The sequence below is a fragment of the Neodiprion virginianus genome, chromosome 6 (genome assembly GCF_021901495.1).
Source record: "Neodiprion virginianus isolate iyNeoVirg1 chromosome 6, iyNeoVirg1.1, whole genome shotgun sequence".
Taxonomy (NCBI): domain Eukaryota; kingdom Metazoa; phylum Arthropoda; class Insecta; order Hymenoptera; family Diprionidae; genus Neodiprion; species Neodiprion virginianus.
The window spans coordinates 25753783-25773620 of NC_060882.1; the positions used below are offsets into that span (position 1 = coordinate 25753783).

The 19838-nt window shown below is 43.0% G+C and overlaps 1 protein-coding gene across 1 annotated transcript in view; it reads left to right on the forward strand.

Moving 5' to 3' along the window:
- The window catches only part of LOC124306758 (uncharacterized), an 89003-nt gene extending 69700 nt beyond the window's left edge, over positions 1-19303 (forward strand). The window contains exon 4 of the mRNA XM_046767728.1: positions 19251-19303. The gene's annotated coding sequence lies outside the window, so the exon portion shown is untranslated. The remainder of the gene's footprint in view (positions 1-19250) is intronic.
- Positions 19304-19838: the final 535 nt, after the last annotated feature.

The window sequence follows — 19838 nt, forward strand, 5'->3', positions numbered from 1 at the left end:
GGCGGTTTACAGTCACCGTAAACCACGAGAGCTACGAGGCGGCTTATGCCGTTCGCGTTTCCTCCTCCAGGGAGCTAATGCGGCGATAAACATGCATCTGCGTAAAACAGATTTTGTTTTTTGGTGCTCCCGAGGAGCGCGTGGCTTTAACGGAAAAGCACGCACTGCGAGGGGAAAGAGGCGATCGAATCGCGCGAAAGGGCAAAAAGCGCAGGACCAAGGACAAAGGAGGCGAGCTTTTCGCGAGACTCGGTTCGGGTCACGTGGATTTGATTGATACCAAGAGGCCGGTGGACCCACGGTTCGATTCAATCTAGCCGAGTCGCGGAAGTCGTCGAAGAAATCCGAGGATTTCCGACCGTGAAGACCGCGGGGATCGGATTCAACGACCGATTTCCTACCCCATTAGGCGACGAATGAAAACTCACCCCCGAACTTCTCTTTCTTCTTCTTCTTCTTCTCGGCTTCTTATTTCAACAACCCCGTCGTCAGGGAACCCCCTCGACTCCATGGGCTTCGGTGGCCTGCACTCGACAACCGTGTAATTTCTGGCATTGTTTTTGCTTCTCTTTTTTCGAAAATTAAACCCCCCCCGTCCCATCGTCGGCGAGAAACTTTCCGAAGACGATCGGATGCTCGAAACAATTTCACTCGTTGTCAAACTCACTGCGAGGCAATGATTTTAGATTTTGTGAGGGATGAATTTAAGGGGGAAATATCTACGGCATTTGCGTCCATTGACTTGACCACAGGTGTGAACCAATCCGCTGGTATCTTGCCAAAATTTCAATCGCGCTACACGCGTTACGGACGATCCGAGTTTTTTTACGGACAAACCATTCTTCTCGACGCAACACGCCAGCTTGAATGTTTGAGTCTTCATTGATTGCGTGAGTTTAATTTGGTAGTAAAATGTCAATCAGCTCGTATTAACCACTTGATTTGACGTGAAATTTTGAATTAGATTTGCGCACGCGTTAAACTGGTATTAAAACTGAAAAATGCATGGAATACTCAGTGAAGTGAAATATTTCTTCAAGTAAAAACATTACAACATAAAAGTGTAAAAGTGCAACTGCGGAAGCTAATCGAGTTAAATCAAATTAGAAATGTCTGATCCGGAAGAAAAATTTTTATCAGCGAATCTTATTTCAACGAATTGTTACGATTGTATGTATCAGACTTTTGTGCCATCTGATGAATTTGAAAAATAATTCGTTTTAGACCATTTACGGAAAAATTAAACGATTTTCCAATCGAATCATTCGAACTATACGGATTTTTTGGATCGTTATTATCGGGATGATAATTCAAGCTCCATCGCCGTGTACAATCACGTTTCTCGTGACCAATAATTCGATATGCGGGAAATTAATTTTTTTCCCCACATTTCCCGCGGTCCAAAATCACCCTGGTAGTTTATTTATGTGTAGAATCGAAGCGCGAGCCAAAGCATCGCGTGTCATTGCTGCTAATTTCCTTGGGGCGACGGAAGAGCAGCGCAGCGAGTGTAAAGATACGCTCACACGCGAAAGGCTTGAGGAGCGTAGAAAGACAATCTTCTAAAATATTTTGTAATTTCCGGTCTATTCCTCGTCACTGGTCTACGAGAAATGTGCATGAGTCGGAATACGTAAGAGTCAATCCTTTTAGCGAGACGTTGGCGTATTTTTACGAGGAAAAAACGGGATGGAAAAGATGTGGAAGAGGGAAAAAGGGGTACGAAACAAAAATGAAAATAACAAAAAAAAAAGAATATTAAAAAAAAAACAAAGAACGGAGAAAAATATCGCACGCGACCCCAGCTCGCTATCCGCGCGCAAAGTAACAACTTTTGTGTTTTAATGGCTAGAGAAGGCTGGGTAGGCGATGAAACCAAGTCCGAGGCAGCAGCCGGTACTTACGCAAATTGCCAGAGATGCTCCGACTTCGATATTTCGACCACTCTTGCCGACGGGAATTACAGGCCCTTACAGCAAAGCCCGGAGCTATGCAATGCCGGGAAACTCCGGAAGTTGTATCACGGAAACGAGGAGAGAGTCTCCTCAGTTTGAATGCGGCATCAACGTGAGTTCAGAATCATGTTTTCAGCCTCTTTGCTCGCGGATGAAAACCTCCGGCATTTTTGCTACCGCCCGCAAAGTTCTTTGCGCGATGAAAAATTATTTTGCTTTTCTTTTTTTTTTCCACCTATTATCGCGTTCAAAATCTACCTGCGCACATTCGTAACCAACTGCCTTGAAAATATGTGCAATTGACTGAAATTTCCGTCCAACTTTGCGGCGGCTGTTTACTCGTCCGGAATGAAAATTGTTCGAGCTCATTTCTCCATCTACTTGTCGTCAAGCTCACGATTTACCCGCGTTGCGGAGGCAAACTTAATCTTGTGAAAATTTCTGTTCGTCTGCTTGGCTGGACGGTTCGATGCCGTGACAAGGGTGGTGGAACCTTAAGGGTAAAACATTCGCCCCGGTGGAGAAGAGTTTCTGCTGTACAGGGGAAGATCATCGAAAGCGGTTGCAGGATTTCCGCCTGCCGGGAAAATCAAATTTCACGACTCAATTTTTCAACGCAGTTTTTCCGGCAAACCGGAAACGGAGAAATAACGCAAGTAGGGAGAAACTTTTGAGGGTGCATGAAACACCGTAAGAACCGGCGGACAGAATCTTTTGCCCTGGGGGAATCGCTTCTCGATATTTGTCGACGGACAAAGTCTCTCCGACTGCGATCGAATATCGGACGAAAGGCGAATACATTTCATTCACGGTCGAGTTTTGCGATCATCCGTTAATCTTTTGCTCCTCTACACGTGTATACGTAAAAATAATAGACTCTCAAACTATAATTTATTTAGTTTTACGTCCCTTTTCCATCACTCAAGTAAACTTGGTCTGAAAAAATTTTACAACAGACTTTTAGCTAGGCTAAATTGAACTACGAAAGCAACGAGTAGCGAAAGTTGATATTTAAACGTTATTAATTTTCGCTAGGCGCCTTCAATGTTAAACCGCGAAGTTCGACGCGTTTTCAAGACAAACGTTCCGCTAGAAATTCATCCTGCAACCGATGCACCCCGGTTCGTTCGCTCGGCTTCAGGGGTTGTTAGGAATAAAGTATGTAAGGTCGTCCGTAGATCCGAGACACGGGAAAAGGGATCGCGACGAAGTGACAGCGTCGCTCTCCCAGCTCCTGCAGCTCCTCAGACTCTTTGCTTACACCTCGTAAACTTCCGGGGCGAACCCACACGCCGTTCCATAAAAGTTTAGTCTTTACTTTGTCGTAGTCTACGTCGTCTATTCGACGAACGTATATCTCCGAGCTCCGGATCCCCGTCCTCCGATTCCCGATCATGCTCGTTCTTCGCGTTATACCTGTATTCGGGTTTTCTCCACCCCCGAGACGTAATCCTCCCCATTCCCTATAACTCCCTCCGTTTTCCCTTCGCAGGGCTTTTTGCGTGTTTGAACAGCCGCGAGGGCGCTAGATTAGGCACGAATTAGGCGAGCTTTTTTTCTACCCCCACGCGAATCGAGACTGCACCCTGTGCAGCCGGCTCGTTAAAATTTCCATTTAATTTTACCCCCGCATTCGTGGCGACGAGGCGAAAGATGAGAACAAAAAGAAGAAGAAACAGCGCCGAAGCTAGCGATCGGCTGGCGGAGGTGTAAATTCGGCTATTACATGCAGAATTTTTATGAGCTGCATAAAAACGCGTGAAATTAAACGTGCTTTTTCAACCTTCTATCTTCCTTTTTCTCCCCCTCAGCTTCACCTCGTCTTATCATTTACCGAAGATAGTTTCTCCCCCGATCTACGTGGAAACCAGAAAGAGTTAGTCCCCTCTTCTCTTCTCTTCTCTTCTCTTTGAATAAATTGTCTGCACGCCCGAATTGCTGTCTCTTTTTCTCTTTTTCTCTTCTTCTCCTTCCGTTCTGTTACCATCCTTCAATTATTTCAATTCTGCTTCAGCCCCACTGCAGCCCATCCCAATATCCGTATACCATTAAAATCCTTTCGCGTTAAAGTTCGCCAGCACGAGTTTCAACCCCCCCGCAATTCTCAACCCGATGTAAACTCGACGCAAAACTCATCCCTGGATGCTGTTGCCGCTGTTACTGCTGCTTCTTTTTTTCGACTCACCTGCAATTGCAGCGGCAGCCCTTCGCTGCAACTTTGCGAAATACCGCGTGAGCAGGGTGCAAAAATATTCACCGTCGGAAAAACGACGTCCGCAACTCTTGTTTACTTTCTTTTTTTCACTCTCCTTGCACTGATGAAAAAAACCTTTCAGAGAATTACTATTGCTAGCGGTAAAACGAGGAATCAGCGTCGCATAATCCTGAAACAGAATAACTTAACTGGACCCGTTACGGTTTTATACCATTGTTTCTAAAATTATGCATCATTAGCATAGTCGGTCTGTGAGACATCGAAGTTGGATTAGTTTACACTCGTTATTTTCCATGTAACGTGTGTTTCGTTAAAGAGTAAGGTATGCCGTTGTTTTTAGTTTTGCTTTTTGTTTTTTTTTTACCGGGGAATTGCTGGCGCAAATGTTTGTCGTACCAAAGCTGATGTTATTACGTACTGAAATCCATTTCCCTGTAAGTTTCTGTTAACCTTATTTATATTCATCGCACTATTCACCATTTCAGAGAACGTGCTGATTATATTCGATGCGCGGAGGGGTGAAAAATTTTAGTACCGAAAAGGAAATTCCACGTTATCAGATATCATCTTATCCGGGTAACAGTACAAAGTTTCTCGCGGCAGTTTCAATCCAGCCGCGTGTAACAAATGGAATAACTTTCTCCCTCTATTCTGATTAACCAAAGAGAAAAGCTAGTCTGTGTGTGTTTGTATACCTGGACCTGTTATAACGGGGGGAGAAAAACATGAAGGGGTGGTTCTCGTTAGGAAGTAGGCAGTAAGTGCTACGGGGAGTGGGGCGCAATAAAGAGGAGGGGGGGGGGGGAACTGACCCGCGAACCAATCGGACTTTTCTCGAGTTCCAATAACGTCCGGGAATCCAGTCCGCGGCCGTCTGCGGGTTTTAATTATTTTTATTGTGCTTTTTGTCGATACGTGAACGCGGGTCTCGGGGGGTGGAGAGGGGGTGGAGGAGGAGGATGGGGAATTATTATTTATGTTCCCGCTGCTTTTCCGTTCCTCTCTGCGGCACCGGCAGCGGTTGAGTTCCGAGGTCAGGTTATATTTCGCGAGATTAATATCTCATTAACCGCCGGCCAGCGGTCAGCTGCTTGTGAAAGCTCTGCAGAGCTGCGAGTGAAAACCAGGGTCGGTATATAAATTATCAACGATCGCTTGGTTTTACGGGAAAAAAGAAAGAAAGCAAATAAAACACGTTCCCCTTGCACCTTCGCCATTCGTCAAAAGTGCCCGTTAATTGTTGATAAACAAAATTATCCGCGAGAGTGACGAGCCACCGACGGCATCCCGATGGCCACGTCCAAGCCCACCATTCTCCTCTCGTCCACTCATTTATCATCATACGGTGTAACCTCGTTTCAAGGGCGTAATTAATTTTGGTCAGTATAATTAAACCCTCTCTCTCCGTCTCGCTCGCTCTCTCGCGTGCGATTTCTAACGCTATACCGAATTCCCTCGACCGATCCTTTGCGCCCGGCGATAACAATTCAATCAAAATCTTCATTAAATGTACCTCATTATTAACAGCGTTAATTGTTTTACGGATTTTATACACGCGTGGAGTTCGCACCATCGGTTTACTTCGTCTTCATGTCTTTACAACATTTTTGGTAACACGCAATTTTCAGGATATATAAGGCACGTAGTTTGAACAAACGTGTCTAATAATACGAACAAAAATATTAATCAAGTTGAATCTCTTTGAAAATATGTTTTTATTAATACGGGAAACAATTCAACAGCCACCAAAAATCAACATAATACAAGTTATGGAATATTTGACTGAAGTTAATTACGTTGATTCAAAATGGAAATATGAGTGAAAAATTGATAAGCAATAATGTTATGGCATTCGCAAAATCCCACGATGTAAAACAAGTTATGAATCTGCTGAATTTACGAACACTTGCCTAGGATTTTTTTTCTTCGAATTTATCATTTATATAATTATTTACAAAGTCAAGAAAGAATTTTGCATATAAAAATAAATCTGACTTGGTTATCATTAAACTTCGGTGTCCCATTTCAAGACTGAATTTGGTAACGATTTTACCTTGAAAATTTTCAAGTCAGCAACAAGCCAGACACGTTTAGCTGATTTTGTTTCATTTCTGCGCATCGAGGCGCAAAAGTTGGAGGAATTATTTAAGAAAAAGCTTATTGCACGGTAGTTCCAAAAAAGAGGCCGGGGGTGAAAACAGCTGTGAGAATATGTTTCAGTCGTCGATCACTTTACGTCGACATGTAGACGTATTTAAGGTCGTGGTAGTTGGCAGGCACACGGGGAAAATTTGAAATTCCATCAGAGCTCTGCCGTTCGACGACGACTGACGTCGAGTACCAAGTTTAGGTGTTAGGTGTTACTAAAGACTTACCCGATTAGTTCCGCAACTTCGACTTTCCCGTTATTAGCTATATGTACCAGAGTCTCGACAGCATTAACAAACTGACAGAGCTTCGCGTCAAAGCTTTCGACGATCGTTTTGCAAAACGTTTATATATATATACATATGTGTTATTTGAATGCGCGTGGGTTCAGCGAACGGAAAATAGCAGCAAGAAAACATCAAGCTAGGCGCAAGAACGACAAGGAGATATTTTTCGTTTCTAATTCACCCTCTTTTATTTCTTCTTTCGTTCCTGGGTGTATCGTTTCGCTTGAAAGAGTAATAAATCCAGTCACGGTTCTATCTGCTTATTTATTTCTCCGTCATTTTTCTTGATTTTCTTTCCTTATTTCTCTCCGACGGACCCGGGAAACCAGAGAAAGCGAGACAGAGACAGAGAGAGAGAGAGAGAGAGGAGAGAGGAGAAAACGAAAGCTACTGTCTCAGCCTCCGAATTAATATGTATCCGAGTGGCAAGATCCTTTTCCTTTTTCCTACCGGCCGATGTTACACGGACACGAAGCGACTTAATTCGGAGAGTAAACTGCTGCGGGACATCTGATCTTTCTAATTGACCTTACAAAAATGACAAGCCAAGAGTTACATACCTGTCCGATTTATACCCGTGGACTTACTTTTACATTTCACCCATGCAGAATTCGATCCTTAACAGAATGAAAACAGGTATACCTTCACTTTCGAACTAAATCTGCGTAAGCTTTCGTAAGCTGCGAAATATTGTTTCCAACTTTGAAGACGACGATAAGTATTATGTATTTATCTACGTTTAAAATTCGAGAAAGAGTCGAAGAGTGACCGCATGGCGGTGTTGCAGAAATAATGACGGTAACAAAACTAACAGCGATAGCAATGGCAATGATAATGTGTAACAGCATTGCCGAACATTATGAGATGATGGCTGGGGAGAAACATCGGAGGACCAAATATTACGATCCGGACGTCGAATCTCCATGGCAACGGAACGGGGAGTAAATTGTGCGAGGATCTGCTCGCCTAATCGCTCGATACACTGGATCGACTGGGACCCGCAGATATAAATTTTGAATCAGATTCGCACGGATGGATAATCGCGGTACACAAACCGCGAGTAGCGAAGGCTTTGAGCGCAGTCGCGATCTTCTCGATTTTGAAAGCTTCTTTGTTGAATGCAAACGTTTCTATGCGCCCGTTCAATTCATTGAAGCAAAATTGTAAACCGACAATTTTCGTTCCGTTTCATCTCGCTTGACTTTGACGTCATCTCCGAATAAATGCATTTTATTGTACAAGTCGACGAATGACTTTTTGAAATTATCTTATTACCGTTATCATTCTTGGCCGATACTCGTGACAGCGTAATCATTATTTCGGGTCGCATGAGGAGACTGACAGTGACGGGCCAGACCTTGAGCCCAAAAAATATTGTCTAAAATAAGACTCGATGGTGGAGAGTAAAGCTGAGCGAATAAATCAGAGGGTCAATCGCGAAAGCAGCCCAGCAAGAAGTAAATAAGTAAGTGGATAAATGAATGAAACGAAAGTACAGACGTTTGAAACATTTCACCATATATACTTCCAATGATTGTTTATCCATATTAATTTATGACCGAATTAAGTTCACGTAATTAAGCCCGGGACTTTATAGTCGGTTCGTGAAAATCCCGGCAAAGATTCTGAGGGGAACGTTTTTCGCGCGTAACCAAGTTCGACGATTAATCCTGTTGTTTGAAATTGTTTGGAAAGCAGCACCGCGGTTTTGAGCCATTCCTGAAATTTCGGTCGTGCATTGACGTGGAATACCCGCGTTCAGGATAACCGGTCGTTGTCATCGATGACACGTTTAGCATATATAACCCACTCAGCATCGCTTAAGCTTTTGATTAACCGAATATCCGATCGCCGGAATCGCGAGGCTGAAGTTACAACTTTACTCCGATGACTGCGCGGCAGGGTAAATTTAACGAACTTTTATTTCTTAAAATATATTTTTTTTCCGCTGCATTTTACTAAATGCGTTACACATTGTGTATCCACGTATTGTAATGATTCTGTTTCAAGCACGGTCAGAAATCAGTTTTGTTGTACTCGTAAATTTGCATACTTTTTTCTCCTCACCTCAAACCGAACTCTCCAGAGTTGGAATATTTTTTACTCAAACTTTATACACCGGCCTGCACCGAAGTCGAATATTGAATTATTCATCAGCCCAAGATGCCATATTAATACAGTTCGTTAAGCGCAGTGAGGTATATGCATCCATATATGGATGTACGTGTGTATAGATGTGTGTATATCATTAAATTGGAATCGATTAACTAATATCTTGACATATACGAAGATTCTAATTCAGCTTCCACGTCTTAGACCGCAAGCTCTATTCGATTTCATGGATTTACTAATTTTTTCATCGTTTTTATCCTCTTTTTTTTTTTTTTTTTTTTTTTTGTTGCAAACGATAATCTCCGGCACTCGCTCACCCTTTTTCCTCTCATCCTCTCCGCCAATATATGCGAATGTCAGAGCTCGGCGTGGCAGCAGGAAGGGGAGATTTTAGAGCGCCTAATTTATTACCTTCTGTCACCTGTCGCTTGAACTGACAAGTAAATATTTTCAATCGGACAAAAACCGGGGGAGGTCGAGGAAAAAAGTACAGTTCGGAAAGAGCGAGAGGGATAGACGAGTGAATGGGAAAACGCGAGAGGGAGAAAAACTGAAAAAGACTGATTGTCGGAGAAATTGGGTAACGAATGATCGAGCCGTGTGTTACGAAGTAAAAGAGGAGAAAAAAAGGGAGAAAACACAAACAGATGAAGAAACAATAAAAAAGAGGCGGCGGGGGGTGGAAGCAACTCGCATGAAAAACTTGTTAACGATGGCGGGCGAACTTGATCCGGTGAAAATATTATAGCCGGCAACAAAGTTTGCAAGAAGAAATTACACACTTGCAATAACCGTTGTTGGCGATAAAAATTCATGTGCCTAATATGTGTTATCTGTATATGTGTACATACTGTAAATAATAAACCCATACAATAGACTGCGAAGCTGTATTTTCGGCGAAAAGAAACTCCGGCTACTCACGCCGCGAATTCTGCCAAACCGCGTTAGATTCGCGAAGCGAAGATATCTTGCGATATTCCGTGCACGAACCGAACGGTAAAAAATGACAGCTGCTACAGATCTCAATGATTCTCTCGGAGATTCCTACACAATACTCAATCACTCTTTTGCTTCGAGACCGCAGAAAGTATAGGTATATACCTATATTGCAAATCCGTTGCCCGAGAGCTCGTGAACAGATGACGTGTGTCTGTCTGCCTCATGTCGGCGCGATTATCGTTATTGCAAAATTTTGGATTTTCAAAATAATGTTATTTTTGTTGAAAATTCGATGAAAAGCTCTTTGCTGCAACGTCTGCTCGTATAATGCAGTAACGTTTGACGAATACTCGAATGTATTTCATCACTCCAAGTCCCCTCTGGTCGAAAGAATCATTTTTTTATCACAAAACCTTTGTGTTCTTGATTCCAGGTTGAATTTTCATAATTTTTGCACATCTTTTTCGCACCTGCTGAAATGTAGGGAAATTATTTTCAACAGGTATGCGACTCCACCGTGCGAATCATGGAATATCGAAGAAATTCGTAGAGCGACGGTACTATTTTCTGTATAATTAATTTCCGCTTCATGTATACATAATAATGGATCGGCATTCCCATCGGAAATGGGAATTTATTAATTAACGTTGAAATTTTTGCAAGTCGATTTTAATTGCACCCTGCAATACTTACACAGTTCCGCGTCCGGACGAGCACTGCGAACTATATGTGACCGATAAGTGAATTCTAACCGAAGGGTTGCATAATTGCGGTCGTTGAAATAATAACGATGTATATCGCGCAGCACCGCTGTCCGTAATGTGCAGCAATACCGATCGCTTGCCATTGATACCCGATTTAATTGCCAATCTTCTCATTAGCTCGTGGATTTCTACAAATTGCATTGCCACGCAGCGTCGTAACCGTAATTAAGAGCCGTGAAAACGACAACGAGAAAAAGAATTTACAGATATATCTGACCAAGGCCTGCACGCCTAATGAAATAAGAAATTTGGTGAATCCGAGCGCATATTAGTAACGTAAAGATTAATTCGATTAACTGAACACCCACTTAATTTTCTGCCTCAACATCGTGCAATTTATTCGACGAGGTGTATCTAAGCTGTAGGAGGGGATTTCTCGCAGCCTGTGCAAAATCGCCGAGGGACGTTCGGACTGTCGTCAAGAATTCTGACCTGGGGGGGGGGGGGGGGGGGGTTGGAAAGGGGGGATGAGAAAAAAATGTTTCATTGGTCGCAGGCGGCGGGGGTTCGTATATCGGTGGTGTAATCGGGCATGAGCCTGGCTGTCAGAGGCAGAGAACGTCTCCTAGGAAGGAGAGGAGAAAAAAAAAAAAAAAAAAATGGAAAAAAGAAAAAAGTTGGGAGAAAAATAGGGGGTAAAAGGATAAGTTGCGAGATCGTAAGACTACTCGAGCGGCGTCGGCGTCGGATTTTCCGGATGGCGGTCGGCCTCTGTTGCTGACTTAAGGAATACGGGTCACCGAGCAACCGCTGCCGCCTACCTTGATACACTCGAAACGATAACCGCACTTCGCTCGTGCTACGGCGTTGTGATATTTTTCGCAAACCCCGCGACTCGCAGTGTTCTGAAAATCCCGGGATTTTACTCGGGGTTGACTCCATCAACCCCTAATTCATCCCCAATTCTCGCCGTTGTTGTACAACCGTGTTGTTTCGAACTTTGATCACACTGAGAAAACTTTCATTTGTTACAGTAACAAGAAAATTTCAGTAAAATAGGTGTCGTTAGAAAAACTGTTTGAATATTGTTGGAATTAGGAAGAACGAGGTACGCCTAACTATTTTGCGCTATCGCCGATCCTTTTTTGGTAATTGCAACGCAAAATCAGTTTGCGAGGTTTACTCTACTTTTTTTATTTAAACAAGGCTTTAACGTCAATTTATTCTTGCACAAGCGTTAAATTTTCGCAACAGTTGTAAGAAAATATAGCAACAGTGATCGTAACGAGAGAGAATAGTAACGGATACTAGACTTTCTCGTAACAGCTAGAAAACTAATTTTCATTTTTCACCTAGAACTGTATTTTTCGATTGTAGTAAAAAGTGAAAATAGTTCAGAACTGAACGGTAACCGGAACTAAAAGTTTCTCTCAGTTCATGACTCTGGCGATCGGATCCCATTAGCGAGTTAATCGCGATTCAAAACGATCGTTCGTCGTTATTACCGTCGCTGTCGTTACCGTAGTTGTTGCTGTTGTTGTTGTTGTTAATAATATTATTATTATTATTATTATTCCAAGTGACCTCACCTATAAATATAAGATCCCCGGCTGATCATCGTGACGCAGCGGGGCGAAATAAGCGAACGTAAAACGTGAAATATTTGATGGAAATAGGGCGACAGGTGGACCTGAAGTGTACGTCTTTCACGATCCTTAATTATCCGTCAGTTACATACATTTAACGACGAACCACGGTGGTTATATTTGGACCGGAAAGTATGACGTTTGAGAATTATCTGACCGTACGGCCAGATCGACTCGACCTCGAACTTTCGGATGGGTGGCGAAATATTTGAAGGAAATGAATTTGAATTTGAGACACCTGATATTCTCGAAATCTCTATAGCAGTTGACGGTGTTTGAAGTTTTATAATTATGCTTGAAAAAAATCTACAGCCGCTTGACTTGAGTTCGGGAAGCGGTCACTAGAGATGGGAATGTGAGAAAGTTGATCCAATTCACCTATTAGATGTTTCTATATCTTTTGACAAACCATCTCACATCGTTTTATTGCAGGGATTCCCAAGCAAAAAATCTTGCAAGTAGTTATGATTAATTATCCAAACTTTCGACAAAAAAAATTACTAACTGGTAAATGAGTCTGCGATGGCAATTTTTTTTTTTTTTTTCCGAACAAAATAAGCCGTAAATGATTTATATCAAACCAACAGTGTGGAAAAATCCTTAGGACGAATTTTATTTTATTTTTTTTTCTTAACGTGAAACAAACTCCGGTTGAGAAATGAATCTTGTTTGGAGGACGTTGATTTTTCGGAAGTCACTTCACTCGACTGGATAGATTTTATTGTTTCTTATTACATTCGTATCGGATTGTATTACGTCATAACGTCAAAAGAAGTTACAAATGTGCCGAAGAAACTAAATTTACACTGTCGATAAATATGCGATTAAATCGATATACTTTATTTAAACAAAAATTCAGTACTTGCGAAATGATGCCACGAATTTCGCCAATCGTTTCCTCCCGTCAATTTCGACTCGATTGATTGTTCTAAATTTGTAAGAAAATTATCACTTTATTTTGTTCGTTTACTATGATATTCTAGATTGTTCGTCCTATCGGACGTTCGTTGAATTATGAATTTAAAACTAATTTAAGAATCGGAGGATTTCCATTTACATACAACTGCAATAAAATATCGAAACTGCAGCGAAATCAAATTTTTAGGACCTGATCGGTGACCGATGATTGTTGAACCGGCCCACAAACATTACTGTCGAAACAAAGAAGCCTTTAAGAAAAAAACCAACATTCGTCAAAAATTTGAAAAACAAATGTTAAAAAAAGAACGAAATCAACGGATAGAAAAAATGTATTATAAATTTTCGAACGAGTTTGTTTTTTTCGTTTTCTTTTTTGCATAACCAGAAACGTTTGTTCGCTGCAAATCCTGAGAATATATTTCAAGGAATAATTAACACGGAGAACCGGCGTCGTCTTATCGGTCCCGTTAATATCAGGGAAAAAAGAATCCGCGGTACGATCAAATTTATGGAGAAAATGAGGAATGAGAGAAATAATGGCTGCGAACGATTCCTCGCAAAAGACGTCCCACATTACGCCGACATGCAGCGAGGCCCGTCTTTCACTCGGTTAAAACACACGTACACGTATTGATATACGTATATACGTACATACACACATACATATTTATGTATAGACGGAGTAACTAGTTACGACCGGTATAAAGGCGTTCCTGAATCATAAGAGGGGGGGTGGTAGGAAGGGAGGAAGGACCGCTGCAGGGTTGTAATAAGAAGCGGTATCTCTTCTTCGCATGATTAAGCCTGGCGGTAGTAAATCATCAATTATATTCTCGTTAGGGTAAGTATGGCGGAGGAGAGGAGGACACCTCCTTACATTTGGTATACCGAATTCGAGTTCGTCCGTGCGGAAAGATATCCTTGGATTTTTTCTCCTTGCCTTCGTTTTTTGTTGTCGTTGTGTTTTTTTTTTTTTTTTTCTTTTGTGTTTGCTCGCTCCCGCGAAATTTGGCTTTATAATGAGATAATGTCCCGAACCGCACCTGTCCCTCGGCCCTGATTGACTTCGTGAGACTGTAATCGCGACTTTCGTTTTCCACCCTCCCGCGAAGGGTGTAAAAAAAAAAGGTGGAAAAAGGATACTTGAGGGAAAGTCGAGGTAAGCTCGGGAAAGCGGATGATACAAACCGAACGCCGTCTTTCGCCTCGAATTTACTCGGGTCAGGTTCCGCAACACGCAGCTTCCACCGAAGGGACTCGCGTAATGGATACGAAGCAGGTTTACCGGGGTAATTATTCAAACAAAGTTAACCCGCTTCGACGTCCAACTGTATATTACGTTTGTCCAACGGCTGTTTGCCTTCACCACCCGCACCTTCCGACACACCGCGTGTCGGGGTTAAGGCATCCCTCAAACTGGACCCTGACCAATGTCGTCTTTGGAGGGTAGCTGGTACGGAATTGATGTTGTTACTGCCACGGTGAGAAGAAAACATCGTGAAAAGGAGGGTAAGGACAGTCTCAGATTTTGCGAACGTCGTCCTTTGATAACGGGTTCGGTTTCAGCTTTGGCAAGGGATGGAGAAATTTTTGCGGTGACAATTTGTTTCTTGCCAAACCGCCGTGACGCTACTTCAGGCGAAGCTTGATTCGAATGGGATGAAAAAATCTTTTGGCCAGGATTATCGAGTCGAATACGGTGCAGGCATTCAGTATTCACCTGACAGGACGCGGCTCCTGCGGAAGGACGAGAGGCTGGCGGGTCGTACGTGGCGGATCCCTGGCGTAATATCGTAATCCTGATAAGGGTTCGCGTGTCCTTTGCATCCGGCATCGCCCCGCGAGAGCGTATCGTAACGGCTGGGTAAGCTATCGGAAGTATCCGAAATTTCGAAGTGCCGTCTTGGGTGTCGGGCAGCGGCGTATTAAACCCGCTTATAATCCGGAAATCTCGATGCTCATTGATTTCCGCAGCTGCGGGAATTTCGATTCGAGGGTAAAAGGCGACGCGGAAAACGGAAAATGAAGAACAAGGTGCTGCAGCGGATCGTTCCTGCGTTCGTTCGTTCGTTCCGGGTTCAGGTGTACTTAAAATTCGAAGTGAATGCAAATTTCATTAAGATTTTAGTTGCAAATCTTGAAGCCCCGTAAACACCGGGGCGCTTAACCTTTCGGAATATCAAAACAGCTTTTTAATTGCCTGGAATAAAGTCTCTAGCGAAGGTGTGCCGCGGGATTTTCTTCAAGAGGGTGGAAAACCGGAGATGGAGGTGGAGAGGGAATCGGAGCGAGAGAGGGAGAGAGAGACGAGGAAACTGAGATATACGAGCGATAAATAAACGTCGAGGCGCACCAGCCGCCCGGTTTTAATAAATAACGAATTGATACATCGTAATTAGTAATGCGTCATTCGCTCTCTCTCGCTCTCTCGCTCTCTCGCTCTTGAGCTTGAGCTTCGGCTTGAGCTTGACAAATTTCCACCTGAAGGCTCTTCCTCGGATTTTACAGGCTCCCGAAGAAGGTCCTGCAGAGGGTCTTAAGGTCGGGTTATTGCATAAATTATTACCTCGACGGTTTGCACAGATAACAACACAGCTTGATTTCCAAGACACGTAAATTGCACGTATATATGGGGCGTTCCATCCCAACGCCGTTAAGTGAAATAAAACGCTCCGTTTCAAAGCTTCGAAAAACCGCGACTCGAACGATTAGCTTAGAAATTTGATGCCGTTTTCCTAAAATAAAATAGCCAAAAACTTCAGGGGGATTGGAATTATTTGTTACATTTTTGTATTTATTAAGATATATTCGAGGCTGATACGGATATGTTCACTCGATGAATAGTCAATCTGCTGCCATCTCGTAACGAAATGAAACCAGTCTAAAGTGAAACGCTCACTTTGTATCACTGACTGCTGATTTTCTTGAGAAGATGCTTTCCTCGGGAATCTATACATAGTTCTTCAAAGCACGAAACATCACCCACGTTTGAGTTTTAAATGAAATTCTTTGAACCGGCGTGACAGAAATAGCGACAATTCATCGCAAAGACCCGTCACTTTCACGACGAAGTTGGGATGATCGCTCAAATTCTTGTCTCCGAGGGTAAAAGGCAATAATAAAAATTTTCAAATTGACTCTCATCGCGTTTTCCTCCGGCTTCCCGCACCTGTATTATTCGCGCTTTTCATGTCGCCCACAACCCGTGTTACAGAGACACGTGAAAAACATCAAGAAACGCCGGTTTGACTTGTGAGCTGAGGGATGGAATTCTTTAGCCGGGCTCGAGTCACGCACTCGAATTCGCCCTCAGGATCTTAGGAGAATGAGAAAGTAGCGGAGGACTTTTTGCACTCTCGGGATACTCGAGAATCGAAATTTTCCAACACCAGGAAAAGAAATCGTGGGGAGGAATTCCGCTCCTCGGGATTATTTTTCATCAAAAAGTCGTATTTTGACCGGGAATATCCGACGGAGAAGCCGACCGTCGTTGCGCGAAGTCGTTCCTCTCGTTGAACCACTTCGTCATCGCTCTTCTCGCAAACTTACAGGGGTCTGTGTGTCTAATCCGGCGTAATCCGGTCAGCGAATAAAGCTTCGGTCCTCGTCCTTTCGTTGAAGGGTGTGCAAATCGTAGGGTAAATAGGGCGCGTCTCACGTGCCATGGAGAATCCTCTTTCGCGTACGCCCGAGGGCCTCTTCGATATTTCGCGGTGTCGATGAAACCCTCGCGACGAGAGAAATACTTTTGACAAACGGTTTGATCCCACTCGGTAGATTTGCTCCAACGGCACCGGCCCAACTCCCTAATCCTCTTGTAAGCACACCGTGAAACGTTGCTCGCTTTGTTGCCAGTCAAACTCTTGTACAGCCGGCAGACTGACCCAGGTAAGCCAGCTTTGTTATCAAGAAGAAGAAGAAGAAGAGAAAAGAAAAGATGAGATAAATTCCTTGCAGAATCCTCGCGAAATAAGTCTTCTGATTATCGTTAAAGGCAAATTTCGAAACCGACAACTTTAGGCACAGCCTTAAATCCTTATTATTATTATTTTACTTACTCTTCTATGCCGGAAATAAACGAGGTTATCGTAACGAAAGATTGGGGGAAAAATCATTATTTTCTTAATTTTATAATGATTTTGAAGAAACTAAAACTTCGAAAGATGAGTGTCTTTTTCTTTGTCACGGTTTACTGAATTTCAGGCAATTCCAAAATCGCGAAATAACGATCTTTCCGCAGGATGAATCGTTACGATGACGTTACTAACTTCAGTATGATGGAAATAAAGCCTGATCTCTAAGACTGTCACTGAATTGAAACATCTGCATATTGAGAATCGATCGCTTAAAGGTCGTGCTTAAAAATTTTGTTCAGGTGAGTTTCGAACATCGCTGAGAGAAAAAAAAACCTTCATTCATACCGTGATTAGAGAAAACTCGATCATTTTAAACATATTAAACGAATGTCATGGTTGGACTAATTTATTCTACGCAACAGTTGAACAGATAATTAATTTTTTTCACATCTTTCATGACTGATATCATTTTACTGATATTGTCAAATCGTTTCGTACAACAATGTCTGTGACAAATATATTCGAACGTTTTTTTTTCTTTTTTTTTTCTTTCCCTTTTATTCCAACCGAGTCCCGTCGTCCCGCGCTTCCCAGGATATAATCCTGCGGAGGATGCGGGCCTCTCGAAAGAGAGCATCGCGTCCTCTCGGCGGGCATCAAGTGGGCGCGGGGTTCGTGCGTGCCTGCAGCTTAGTCAGGACTATGTTAATCACGAGGGGAGGGAAAGGCGGCGACGCATCCTGCAGCCCTGCAGCTTCTCCCGCCTCTCGAAAGACGTCGACGCGGTGATACGCGACCGATATTGAATTACGAGACCAGCGTGAGTCACCGCAAGCTTTCGACAAAGACTCCGGCCCTCTTCAGCCACGACTCTCCGCTTATCTCCTCTCCTCTCCTTCATCGCCCTGGACCCCATCCGCGGTGAATTCTCTCTTGTACACGCGACGAGCCAGCCCTCGACTTCCTTTATCCACGTCGCGATTCTCCCGCCAAATTTCACCACGATACTCGCAGCTTTCGATTACACTTGCGGGGACAAATTGGATTTTTCTTTTCAGACTCATCGTTAATACGGACGGAGAAAGCATTCCTGGTGAATTTATAAGACGCCAAAAGTGCCGAAGGAAATGTTTCTTTAATTCAAAAAACTTGCTCAAAAGCGATCGGAAGAATAAATCGAATTATTTGGTTCGTTTGAATTGACGAATCAATTTTTTTCGCCGCACTTGGCGAATTCAATAAACTTCGTAGTTTTTTTTTTTTATGAGTCAGTATTCTCGCGCAGCGAAGCGAATGAAGGGTCGGGCTTTATTTATTCACAATAATCAGCATCGTCGTCATCTTCGGAAATTATCGTAAATCATCTCGCGAATATGTTTGAACACTTGGAACTAAATGTTGCTCGATTCTGCTGTAAAGCTTCCAATTTTTTCATCAGACATTCAAAAGTCCTGTTATACCGGAAGGATGAATTTGTGGTTATACCTAACGCTGAATCGAAGTGTTACATGAAACGGACAAAGAGACCGTGTCGAGTCTCGCGACATGCAAAGGATGAACCCGGAACTTCGTAGAGTTGTGGAACGGAGAACGTAACATAGAACCTATTCGAATCGATACACCCGGCACAGACTGGTAGACGCCATCCAGATGGAACTAGTAACTGGAAACTGGATGGTCAAGATTAGGACGAAAAAGCGAAACTTGCCGCGGCATTGAAAGGCGACATTTCATTATTTCAGGCGATTAATCAAATTTTTCTTCTTCTCCAGATACGGTCAAAAAGCACTCCGATACCGTGAAAAAATTCCCAAGCCTGTAATACTCAACAGACCAGAGAATGAAAATATATATACATATGTATGAGGCATTCCACCCGAAGCCAACCTATGTATGTCTGACGCACACCATCGACGTTTATTGTTATTTTGTTGAATTTTTAAGTATTTGATTAGTTTGGATCGGATTGGATTCGCCAAATTGAATATAAATTGAAAGAAAGATGATTTTTTTTTTTTTGAAAGAGAAACAAAAAAAAAAAAAATACTCCGTCGGTGAGCGTCAGACGTGGAATGCCTCGTATATACCTGCGTGCACGAAAAGGCGACGTAATCTAAAATCTGACGTTGTTCAGGAAGTCGGGATGCTGTGAAAGACGATTGAGAGGGAGGATTTTTTTCATACATGGTATACGTATACATATACTCGAAGCATGTATATATAACGGTCGATAAATTTGCGTTACAGCGTTGCTGACAGCAGGTGGTAAAAAGCTGCTGTACAAGTATATCCTCGGAGAGAAAAAAAAAAAGGGAAAAAATCGCGGCTGCGAAACGACGTAGCTAAAAGTCTTGATCGATTATATATGACGTAAGAGATCGCATCGAGTTTCAAGATCGCTGTTGGCCGGAAAGAGGGGAACGAGAATCGACACACGTTGGTGGATGTACAACGACGAGTGTGGAAAAAAAAAACACCATGAAAGTCCATGGGATACGTCGACGAAGAACAAGACACCCTTATGACAAAGCCAAACCGTTGACAATGGTGGTCATATATTTTTTGCCACAAACCCGTGGCAATGGCGAACATGGAATGGGCGGTCGACTTCACCCCACAATAAACTTCGCAAACAGACCGCTGGACCGATGATCGTTTGTCATAATTAGCGAGAGGTACGAACGACGCGCGATGTCGCGCAATTTATTTCTCATTGCTGCCGTGCAGTTTCCGCCACTCTACGGTACAGACGATATTTGCAGAGGATGATCGCAATTCTTGCGATCCTTTCGACGAACGGATTTTCCCGTTACTTACAAATTATTTGCGAAGGAG